The sequence below is a fragment of the Mus musculus genome, chromosome 10 (genome assembly GCF_000001635.26).
Source record: "Mus musculus strain C57BL/6J chromosome 10, GRCm38.p6 C57BL/6J".
NCBI classification, from domain to species: domain Eukaryota; kingdom Metazoa; phylum Chordata; class Mammalia; order Rodentia; family Muridae; genus Mus; species Mus musculus.
Window position 1 is genome coordinate 83,926,076 of NC_000076.6, and position 9,906 is coordinate 83,935,981.

Here is a 9,906-nt window from a genome sequence, read left to right on the forward strand (position 1 = left end):
TTGTGTCTCCAAAGTCAGACCCATGTTCAGGGTCTGTGACCTTCTATGTGGAATATGTCATTTGACTTCTTGAGGAATGAGTTTTCTCATTTGTCAAATCTACATGAGAGGCCTTGATTACGTTGCCATAGAAACAGAAACATCATTCATTCATAAAACAAATTTTTATTGACCACCATGCTGTGCTGGACAGTGGCTTACTATGATGTCCTGATGTCCTCTGGTACCCAGCTTTGTTATCTGGCACCTGAAAGCTGTATAATATCTTCACTTCAGGCCTCCTCATGAATTGTCAGCATGATTCAATTCCTTGACAACTCGCCTCAAAATTCCATTGTCTTGGGGTCTTTCAGAAAAACAAAACAAACAAACAAACAAAACAAAACCTACCCAAGGGATCTCCTAGGAGTGTGGTAAATAGGGACAGAGTGTAGGCCTAGAAATATCAGGCTGGATTAGAAGTGCCTTAGTCTTTTTAGGCTGCAGCAAGATGGTGGCCGAAAGAATCAATATTTGTGTTTCTTACAGTTCTGAACTGAGCAGGTTCAAGCTCAAGATGGCAGCAGATGCACCCTTGGCAAGGCTGCCTTCTTTGGTTTGTAGATATTACTTTCTCATCAAAACCTTGCATGCTGGAGAGGGACAGACTTCATCTCTTCTTGTATCTCTTCCTATAAAAGGGCAATAATGCCATTTGTGAGGCTCTACCATCATGATCTAGTTGTCTCCTGAAGGCTGTACCCCCAAATATCATCATACTATGAGGCAGGGATTCACCCTAAGAATTTCCTCGATGTCTGTGAGATACAGTCCAGTCCATAAAACAGAGAAACAGCGAGGGCTAATTAAAGATGCTGAAACCAATGCACAAACATCTCTTTGCTCTCTTCTGCCAAGGCCACTGGAAAGAAACCCGACTTTTTAATGATGTCTCTTTTTTGGTACGAGATTTATTACAAATACACTTCCTTTGTTTCTTCTATAATCATGTCATCGAGTGGCCCAGAGATACATGTCAACAGAGAAGCCTTTGCCTGGGAAGGGACCCAGAATGTTTGGGCTTGTCATTACGGACTCAAGTGGTGAGGAGAGGGGGAGGAAGAAAGGAGGCTCTGGCAGGCTTGCCAGAGGATCCTCATTAAACTCCAGGAGGGGTGGGTGGGTGAGCCATCCAAACCTTGGGTCTGGCAGAGTTTATGGCTGTGTGTGTGTGTGTGTGTGTGTGTGTCTGGAAACCTTAGCTATTGGGCTAGTTTTCTCTGGCTCCTTTGTCAAGCTTGGGCTCCTTAGTTTTGACATTTATTTTTTTCCTTTTCCAGTTTTCCTCTTATTACAAATATGTGGTGTGAATTCAGTCCTTGGGAAACACTGTAGGCCAGAGACTGGAATGCTGGTGGACCACGGGACCAATAAGTCAAACCCAGTGTACCGGATCTAAAGATGTAAGTATCCGCTGTGTGTGTTTGTGGAATGACTGGAAAAACTTCAATAAGGTAAGATCTTGAGTCTCTACCTGGTTTCTAGCACCCACAGTTCCACAAGGTTCTACTCACAGAGGCCCTGTATAGAAAGTGCCTCTGGGAGTGTATAGCCCAGTGCTCTGTGTTCACACTACTCTCCCAGGCTTTCTTTAAGTGCCTTGATGAAGTGCCAGTTTCTCTAAGAGCTTGGAATGGATCCAAGAAGTATATTCCAGGAGGGGGACACTGGCAGGCATTTTACTGTGGAGGGATGCGGAGAGATGCAGGGAGCTGTAGGGGCTGGGGTATGTGTGGGGGGATATTGAAAGAACTTCAAGGCCCCAGAAGGGACTCTGGTTGGCCTTCCTTCTAGGATCCGCCTAACATTGACCTGGCAACAGCAAGGTAGGCCTGGCCTGCTGTAAAAGGGGCTGTGGCCCCTCCTCACTCACTCTGCCCCTTCTCTCTCTCTGACTCTCTTCTCTCCCTGACCTCTCTCTCCTTTCCCCCTTTACTCCATGTGTTCCTGGCTGGCATCTCCTACATCTCTCAATTTCTCTCTCTCTCTCTCTCTCTCTCTCTCTCTCTCTCTCTCTCTCTCTCTCTCTCTCTCTCTCTCTCTCTCTGTCCCCTTTCTTTCTTTACCTCTATTCCCATCTCAACTCTTCTCCCATCCCCCCAAATAAACTCTATTCTATACTACATCCATCTTAAGGCTGGTGCCTTGGGGTAGAGGTGGGGGGATGCCTCATCATGGGTCCCCTGATGCACCCCTCCCACCTCACCATACCACACTCTATAAAACATATCCTTGGCTTTTTATAAAACACAACATTTGGTGCCATAACTCACAGGTTCATATTTCCCACTGTCACATGGACTTTCCAGCCACTGGCTTGTTAGACCTCTCCATCCAAACACCAGTGAACTGGTAAGCTTTCCATAGCCACAGTTTCATCTTTAGGACCTCTACCCTTGAGTGAGCTTGCTCTCTCTCCTCGAGATGGTTTTGGAGATGAGAAATCTAGGCCTAGACAAACCATTCTCCCTCTGGCCCTGGGCTTTGGGCTCGGGCTTTGGACATGCAGCTCAGATACTAGGTTACTGTCTGGTGGCCTGGTAAATGTAGCCTGGCTGCTCATTATTAGCCATTAATTTATCCTTGGGACACCAAAAGCAATAATATTAATAACATGTATCTTGTCTTTGTCTGTAATTCCAGACTCCCCACTGGGATACCTTTCAGTCTTAAAGGCTTCCAAATTCACAGGCTAAAATTTGACCCCAGTACCCACTAGATAATAACTCTAAATGGCCTCTTAACTGGGTTTAAAAAAAAGGAACAACAACAACAATCAAACAAACAAACATACAAACTTTTACAACTCTCTTCAGCAATCCAAATAATGGAAAGATTTCTATGTAGGCTTTTTCCCTCCTGCACTCCCAACCACTTTAATACTCTCCTATCCTCTTCTCTTTGCTCTGCTCTCTGTCTGCCCTGAGCCCTTGACACACATGCCACACTGCACTTGAACAGAGTTGCTGGGAAGCAGGCAGTCCTGAGCATGGCTGCAGGTGCCCACATCCTTGGGCTCCCCCAGCCCCCAGCCAGAGCTGTGCCAGCTGTATGCTCCAGCAGACAGTCTTCAATTCCTGTGCACTGCTTAGAACAGCCACAGTGACAGAGGCAACTGCGGTTACAGGGAGAGACCTCCTGTCCACCAGACAAAATGTGTCTCTACTGATACATAGCAACACTTCTGCTGTTCCAGTCTAAGGTATAACACAAGACTTTCTTCCACGGGTGGAACTATCATTTCAGCACCATCTTAGCTAAGGGCAGTCATATGGTTGGCAATAGCTTCAGCACCATCTTGGTGAAAGGCAGTCTCATGACTCTCCACCATCTTTGTTACGGGCAGTTCCCACTTCACTGCCTTCTTACCTTAGAACAGCCTGACATAGGTCTCCAAAGACACTTTTAAATTAAGATAAGATTTTCACATCATTTCTATCCTGCCTTGATAAAAAAAAAAAAGATTTACTATCAATTTAAAGGTGTACAACAGTAAAAAGTTAAAGATTATTGCCTTAAAGGTATGTTTAGCTTTGGTTTTTGCTACTGGCATTAAGTTATAATATAACCTCTTTGCTTACTGGATACATCCAGAACAAATAATAAAAAGCAAACACAGATTGTTTAACTTAGATATGCTTCATAGATACTAGCTCTCAATCTTGTCAGAAATCTGCTAAAAGAAATGTTGAATGTTTAAGCTTATTATGAAAGAGACTCCTAAACTCTAACAGTGACACCGCCCCCCTTGGAAAGGTCTCCGAGAAGTATGGGCACAGAGACAAGACTGCCTGGATCGTGGTATGATAACCACTGAGAAACACTGCTCCACTGCCATTGTCTGATGCCAGGGCTTGGCCCACACTGTGGACAAACAGAGGACCCCTGGAGAATTAAATGTCTTATATTGGCTAAGACAAGGTGAGTCATCGCTCCCATGTTCCTACTCCACGGGAAAGCTTCTTGTTTCTGGACCTGATGGCCATACTACCTCTGCCCAAGTTGTGAAGGAGAGACCACAGGGCCCTGGGAGAACTGTTCAGATAGTGGATTATAGACCAACCTCTGTCATTTTAATTAACACATGACATCTGGATTATAATTTATTTTTCCAAGATTTCTGATTGCATTGACAGCTAAGCTGACTATAGCTTGACAGCTAGAAAACAGACCTCTAGCTCCTTACCCCAAGGTAATCTACCACCTTATTAGCTCCTTAGTCAATTTGTTAACTAGCTAAGACTGCCAGATCTCTTATCAAAAAACCAGGTTTGCCTTGCTCACAGGCTTCATGATAAAGGATATACAAACTCCAATATAACTTTTCACTGATGTAATCTGCTATTCCCTTATCTAAACTTGATTTGCAGTGACTAAACACTTCATATTCCCTCCCTTTTATGCCACTGTCTTAACATTAATCACTAGAGTTCTTTTAAATTAGCCCTCTTACACATTTCTGTGACTGCTAAGGTTGTTCTCCCTGGTTTCTTGAATGCTGCTAGCTTGAGTGTGTGGGCCCTTCATTTCATTCTAGACCATGTGGGCTTACTTCATCTCATTATGAATCTGCCTGGAGCAAAAGAGAAAGAACCCTGGACACCACAGTGGATCATGTCCATGCTGCACAAACTTCTTTGACTGTGGAGATACTCTACATATTTATTGGTTGCTTTACTGGCTCTCAACAAAGTCAGGGGTGAAATAAAATGTGAAATCTCCTTTAAGTGGCAGTGTAGTGGGCAGTGGGGGGGGCTGCTTTTAGGAAGTGTCTGGACCCTCTTATAGGGTTTCTCTTCTTCTCTCACTTGGGATGGGAATGTCAGAGAAGGATGGACAGATTCCAGTATCTCTGGAGCATCAGCAACTCAACAAGAATGATACAACAGGCTTTTCACAGGAACTATATATATCAGAGCAGTCACAGTCACAGAGGAGCCCCTGGGGACAGGAGTTTTCCATTCTGAACAGCAAAATGCTTCCATTCTATGGTATCTTCTTAGCACCTACCATGAGCCAGGTTCTGTGCTGCAAAAGTGGCAGCGCCTATTCTTACCTTGGAAAACCTCAGCCATCCTTCAGTTTTATAGGAGTCATATGCCTGAAATGTGAAGAGCTAAAAGTCTGGAGAATGTACACAGAAACTCACAGAGTGCAGAGGAGCAAGCCAGAGGGGCATCCGGCTCACTCAGGCTGATCTGATGAGTGACAGCACGCAACGACATTGGAAAGTGTTCCCCAACCATGACAGTGTTGAGGGAAATGCAGCGCTGAGGTGTTCCTGGTAACCACATCATCTCCACGAGGATCCCACGCTCCTTACTCAGTCATGCCTTCCTCAGTGTCAATCAAAGTCTTGGGCAAGCATTCATTCAACTCTGCCTCTCCCACCTCCAACCAATCTTCCGCACAAGTCTTGATTGATAGACGTTGTGTGGCAGCCAATCCCTTCCTTTCAGTTCCTTGTCAATTCACAAACCTAATGATTGAAGCTTAGTTGGAAACAGTCACACTGCACTCCAGGAGAAGTCTCAGGAACAGGCGGACACAAGATGTGTGTGTTCACATAGCCACTCATTCTGCTGTGTGCCCAGAGCTATATGTGCTGCCTGTCCTGGGTGCCTTCTGTTCTTTTAAGACTTTTACATCAATGCCTGGGAAGAGCTGCAAATACTCCAGAGACCAGCCCCTCCCTTGTGCCAAATACTTGGCAGGCTTTTGCCAAGCTGACCTAATAAGACCCTGGCCTGAGACAAGGGGACAATGGGGAGTCCCACATTATTTATGACAGTCTCTCTTTGTACTGTGCATGACCTCTGTATGCTGCTTCTAAGGTGGAGCTGATCTGCCAAGAAGTCAGGAAGTCATGTGGGTATGTGACAGTAGATGGGGGTTAAGTGCTGCGTGTGAGGAGACATCAGGGTGAGCGAGACAGGTGCAGCTCTTGAGGCGACTTGGAGTGGTAAATATGACTAAGCCCCAGGAGATGGACATCCTGTGGTTTGCTCTCTCATGGAGAGGTTTGTCTCTGAACAAGGGCAGAGATGATATTAAAAACACTGGCTGTGCGTTCTGCTCCCTGAGTTTGCCAAGGGCACAAGCAGATCTTTCCCTTCACTCCTGATTCTGAACTGAGACCAGAGGGCAAGGCACATGGCCTGTCATCTGTGTGACTGGAGCACGGGACTTACAGCAAGAGTCTGAGATGGCTATGCTCTTGACCTCCCACGGGACCGTAGACCGATCCACGGGATCCCCCAGCCTGAGGGGAGCCTGAAACTTGACAAACCTCTCACTTTTAAGGATGAAGACAAGAGACTGAGGTCCAACTCTTGGCCTCATTGAACCCTTACTACTAGCCATGTACCTTGCTCTGGCTGTCCAGGGAGTAGTGACATGTGGGGCAAGAGGCCAGATGTGCAGAACTCCCATCATGGCAAAGATCAGCATCACTGGGGGAAACAAACATATTTTTGTCCAAGTCAACTACAGTCCAGGTGGGGAATGACTGTTCCATCAGTCAGAGATGAGCCACTGGCAGGACAGCTCTGCTGCTCCATGAAGCTTCTCTTTCTATACAGCATTGGCAAGCCCTTAGGGCTGTGGTGGGGAAGATGGGAGTGGTGCCCTCAGAAGGCTCCAAAGGAAGCAAATTGCTCATCTTCAAGGAGGTTCTCTTCAAGGCTGCGAAACTGTTCCATTTTCCGCTTGTACACAGCTGTGTTATCTTGAACAGGTCTTAAGAGGTTCCTGTCCAGCAGACATATGTAAGTGGTGAAGGGGCTCTGCCTCAGCTGGAGGTTGGAGGGATGCTGACATCTTGAAAGGCTTGTTGCTTCTAGAGAATTCCATTCAGAACAGGAATGAAGATACAAATGAAGATAAAGCCTTAACTCAACCCTTTCTCCCCTCCTTCATCCCTTCCTTCTCCCTCTGCCTTTCTCTTTCTGGCCTTCTCTCTCTGCTCCCATTCACCCTCCTCTCATCTCCTTCCTCCTCCTCCACCCTCCTCCTCCACCCTCCTCCTCCACTCCACTCCCCCTTCTTCTAGAACAATGTCCCCACCAAGACTTCTTGAGAAAACAACTCGGTCAGAAGTCGCTCTGCATTAGTAACCCAGCCCAGTTCTGACATACCCACATCTCATGGGCAGCTACCTCCATATATCTATCACTTGCGGCCACCACAAGACTTCCTGTCCATTCTACTGTCAGAGGCCTTAGTTGACAGCCCTTCTTGGTTAGGGCCCTTGACAATTGCCCTGGAAAGGAAAACAGCCCCTACTTAGTAGAAACAATGTGACATTTAGAGCCTGGCTGGTCTGGGCTCAGCTCCCGGATCTGCCACTCCATACCTGCCTGCCTCTTGGAGTTTGAGCTTCCTCATTTGTGATATAAACAACTTGAGGATGACAAACAGCGCCCTTCTTGGGAATTGCTTTGAAACGAAGTGATGTCATGCCCACGCATGCAGCTTAACTACAAGACTCAACGAAGGATGGAGACAGGGAGGCTGAAAGCGGCAGAAGATTCTACCTGTAGCTTGATTTTCTGTGCCCTTTTGATCTGATAAACAGCAGGGCTTCTCCAAGACTCTGAAATTACGGAAACCACAAGGCACCTGTTACATGTGAGGAAGCTCTGACATAGCATTCCCTAGGGTCACCTTTGCCCCAGCCCGCCTCCCTGTCTTCCTGGTGCTGGCTGTGTATTAAGGAACACTTAACACCTCACAATGCCCTACTAGACTGGCCCTGTTGTGCAATGAATTGCTTACGTGTTCAGGCTGTGTCTATGTGCCCATAGAATATATGCTATGGACATGAGTCTGCAGGACTCAAGAACCTGGCTAGCTCCCGGTTCTTAAGATCTCTGTCATGGATTCTCCCTGTAATTATTCTCCCTGTAATTCTCCCTCATTTTAGACTTGGCAGCTTGCAATGAGCTTAAATCAGGACAGTTGGGGAATTTTGCATGGAGCTCCGTGTGCCATCTTACCGTGTCCCAAGTCTGCATCTCTGTGGGTACCACTCAAGGTTGCTGGATGACAGCAGCAGATTTAACAAGAAAAAGCATTCAAAGGGTGATGGCAGAGTTCTGAAAATTGGAGAACGTGTCCAGGACCTACATCTCCCAGGCAGTCAGGTCACAGCTATGGTCCCTCTGCAGAAAGTGTTCCATTTCCATAACTGCTGTCAGGGTACCAAACGTTGTTGCCATTTAACACAGAGCTTTGATTTTTTTCCATGCAGTTGCATGGCCTGCTTAGGAGTCATAGCCAGAGCTGAAGCACCCTGCTAACTCTTCTTAGGTCAGACAGGAGGGAGAGCCCTCTTCGATTTCATAGTTCACATAGTAAGGAATCCTCCCAAAGAAGGCAGGTGTTCAAAAGGTTAAAGTGTGAACGAATGCCATCCATGTGACATCAACTTTAAATGTTGGTAGATGACTAATATCCAGAAGACACCAAAGTGGCAGGAGCTGTATACTGGAGGTTGGAGTAGATTAACTCCCAAGTTGGCCTGTAGGGGGACTAAGGGACACAGAATCCATGGGATATTTCTATCAGAGTCCCTCCTGCTCAGTCATTAGTCACAGAACATTAGGTATCCGAAATGGATGCTTGCCAAGGTTTAGCACGTCCTTCATGTCAAGGCTAAGAGCATTCTGGGAAAGGGGACAAAGGCCATGGGAATGTCAGGCTGAGACAGGGCAGGGGGTGACAGGGAAGCTTACAGGAGCACTCCCTGGGGGCTGAGTTCATTGGCATTCTAAGGAGTAGAGAGAACACCCTACACCAAAGGATGTCATGAACTCTCCTCTCTGAAAGGTACCTCCAAGGGACCAGACGATGAGAGAACAGCGTGGACCTTCCCAAGCCTCCAGCCTGCAAATGGGCTGAGTACCTATGTGATCAATGTCCTCATATTCAGTGGGGCCACCAGCCTGCTGGGCAGCCTGTGATAAGTTCTTTACTCTCGGTGAAGTGAATCTCAGTTTCCACAGAAGGGATGATTACAGCACACACTTGAATGGATGGAGTACACATCTGAAGAACTGTGACTGGTGATGGACTTCGATCTAGCTCTTTCCGCCTGTCCGACGGGCAGCCCCTGGCAGGTATGGGGCATGGTGGAGATGGACTCTGATTGGATATTTAAGAAGATGCATTTGTTGCCATATGGGAGGCCAGGCATGGATGGAATAGACAAGGGGCTACCACACTAGTCCTCCTGGCATTGAGTGATCAGGGAAGAAGCGAGGTAAATAGCAGGTAATGAGGGGGCACTTCTAAACTGTTATGAAGATTATTGTTAGCTGTGAAGTGGTGGCATTCTTTAGTTCTAACACTTGGGAGGCAGAGGCAGGGGGATCTCTATGAGTTCAAGGTCAGCTCGTCTACATATTGAGTTGTAGAACAGTCATGGCTACACAGAAAAACCCTGTTTTTGACAACCCTGAAAACCAAAGCCAAACCAAGCCAAGCCAAACCAAACCAAACCAAACCAAACCAAACCAAACCAAACCAAACCAAACCAAACCAAACCAACAAAAAAAAAAAATCAGTGTTAAGTAGGAACTTGATAAATGGCAGCTAATATGTGAATGAGGCAGAAAGGACAAGGAAAGAATGAGTTCTCCTAGGTATAGTGGAGGAGAAAGTTTGTTATAGACATGTGGGAAAGCATAGCTAGAGGCCGGGCCATCTGGGAGAGTTCAGACATGACCCTGAGCCATGGGAGGAGATAGAAGGACAGGGGGCATGGTGAGGGTGGGGGCGGAGATAGGGAAGGGAGGTAGGAAGAGAGGGGAACCAGGTACAGCAGCCAAGAGGGCAGAGGTACAAAATGAGCAGGTAACTAAAGTG

The 9,906-nt window shown here is 46.7% G+C and overlaps 2 long non-coding RNA genes across 2 annotated transcripts; one reads left to right on the forward strand and one right to left on the reverse strand.

Moving 5' to 3' along the window:
• Positions 1-748: 748 nt before the first annotated feature.
• Positions 749-4,640, forward strand: Gm33919. The gene is made up of 4 exons (XR_380634.2): positions 749-1,082; positions 1,320-1,442; positions 3,796-3,960; positions 4,577-4,640. It is a non-coding gene; the product is annotated as a predicted gene, 33919 (long non-coding RNA).
• A 2,002-nt stretch (positions 4,641-6,642) lies between these two features.
• Positions 6,643-7,450, reverse strand: Gm33980. The gene is made up of 3 exons (XR_380635.2): positions 7,394-7,450; positions 7,176-7,300; positions 6,643-6,877 (listed from the first exon to the last, which is right to left on the reverse strand). It is a non-coding gene; the product is annotated as a predicted gene, 33980 (long non-coding RNA).
• Between the last annotated feature and the right edge of the window lie 2,456 nt (positions 7,451-9,906).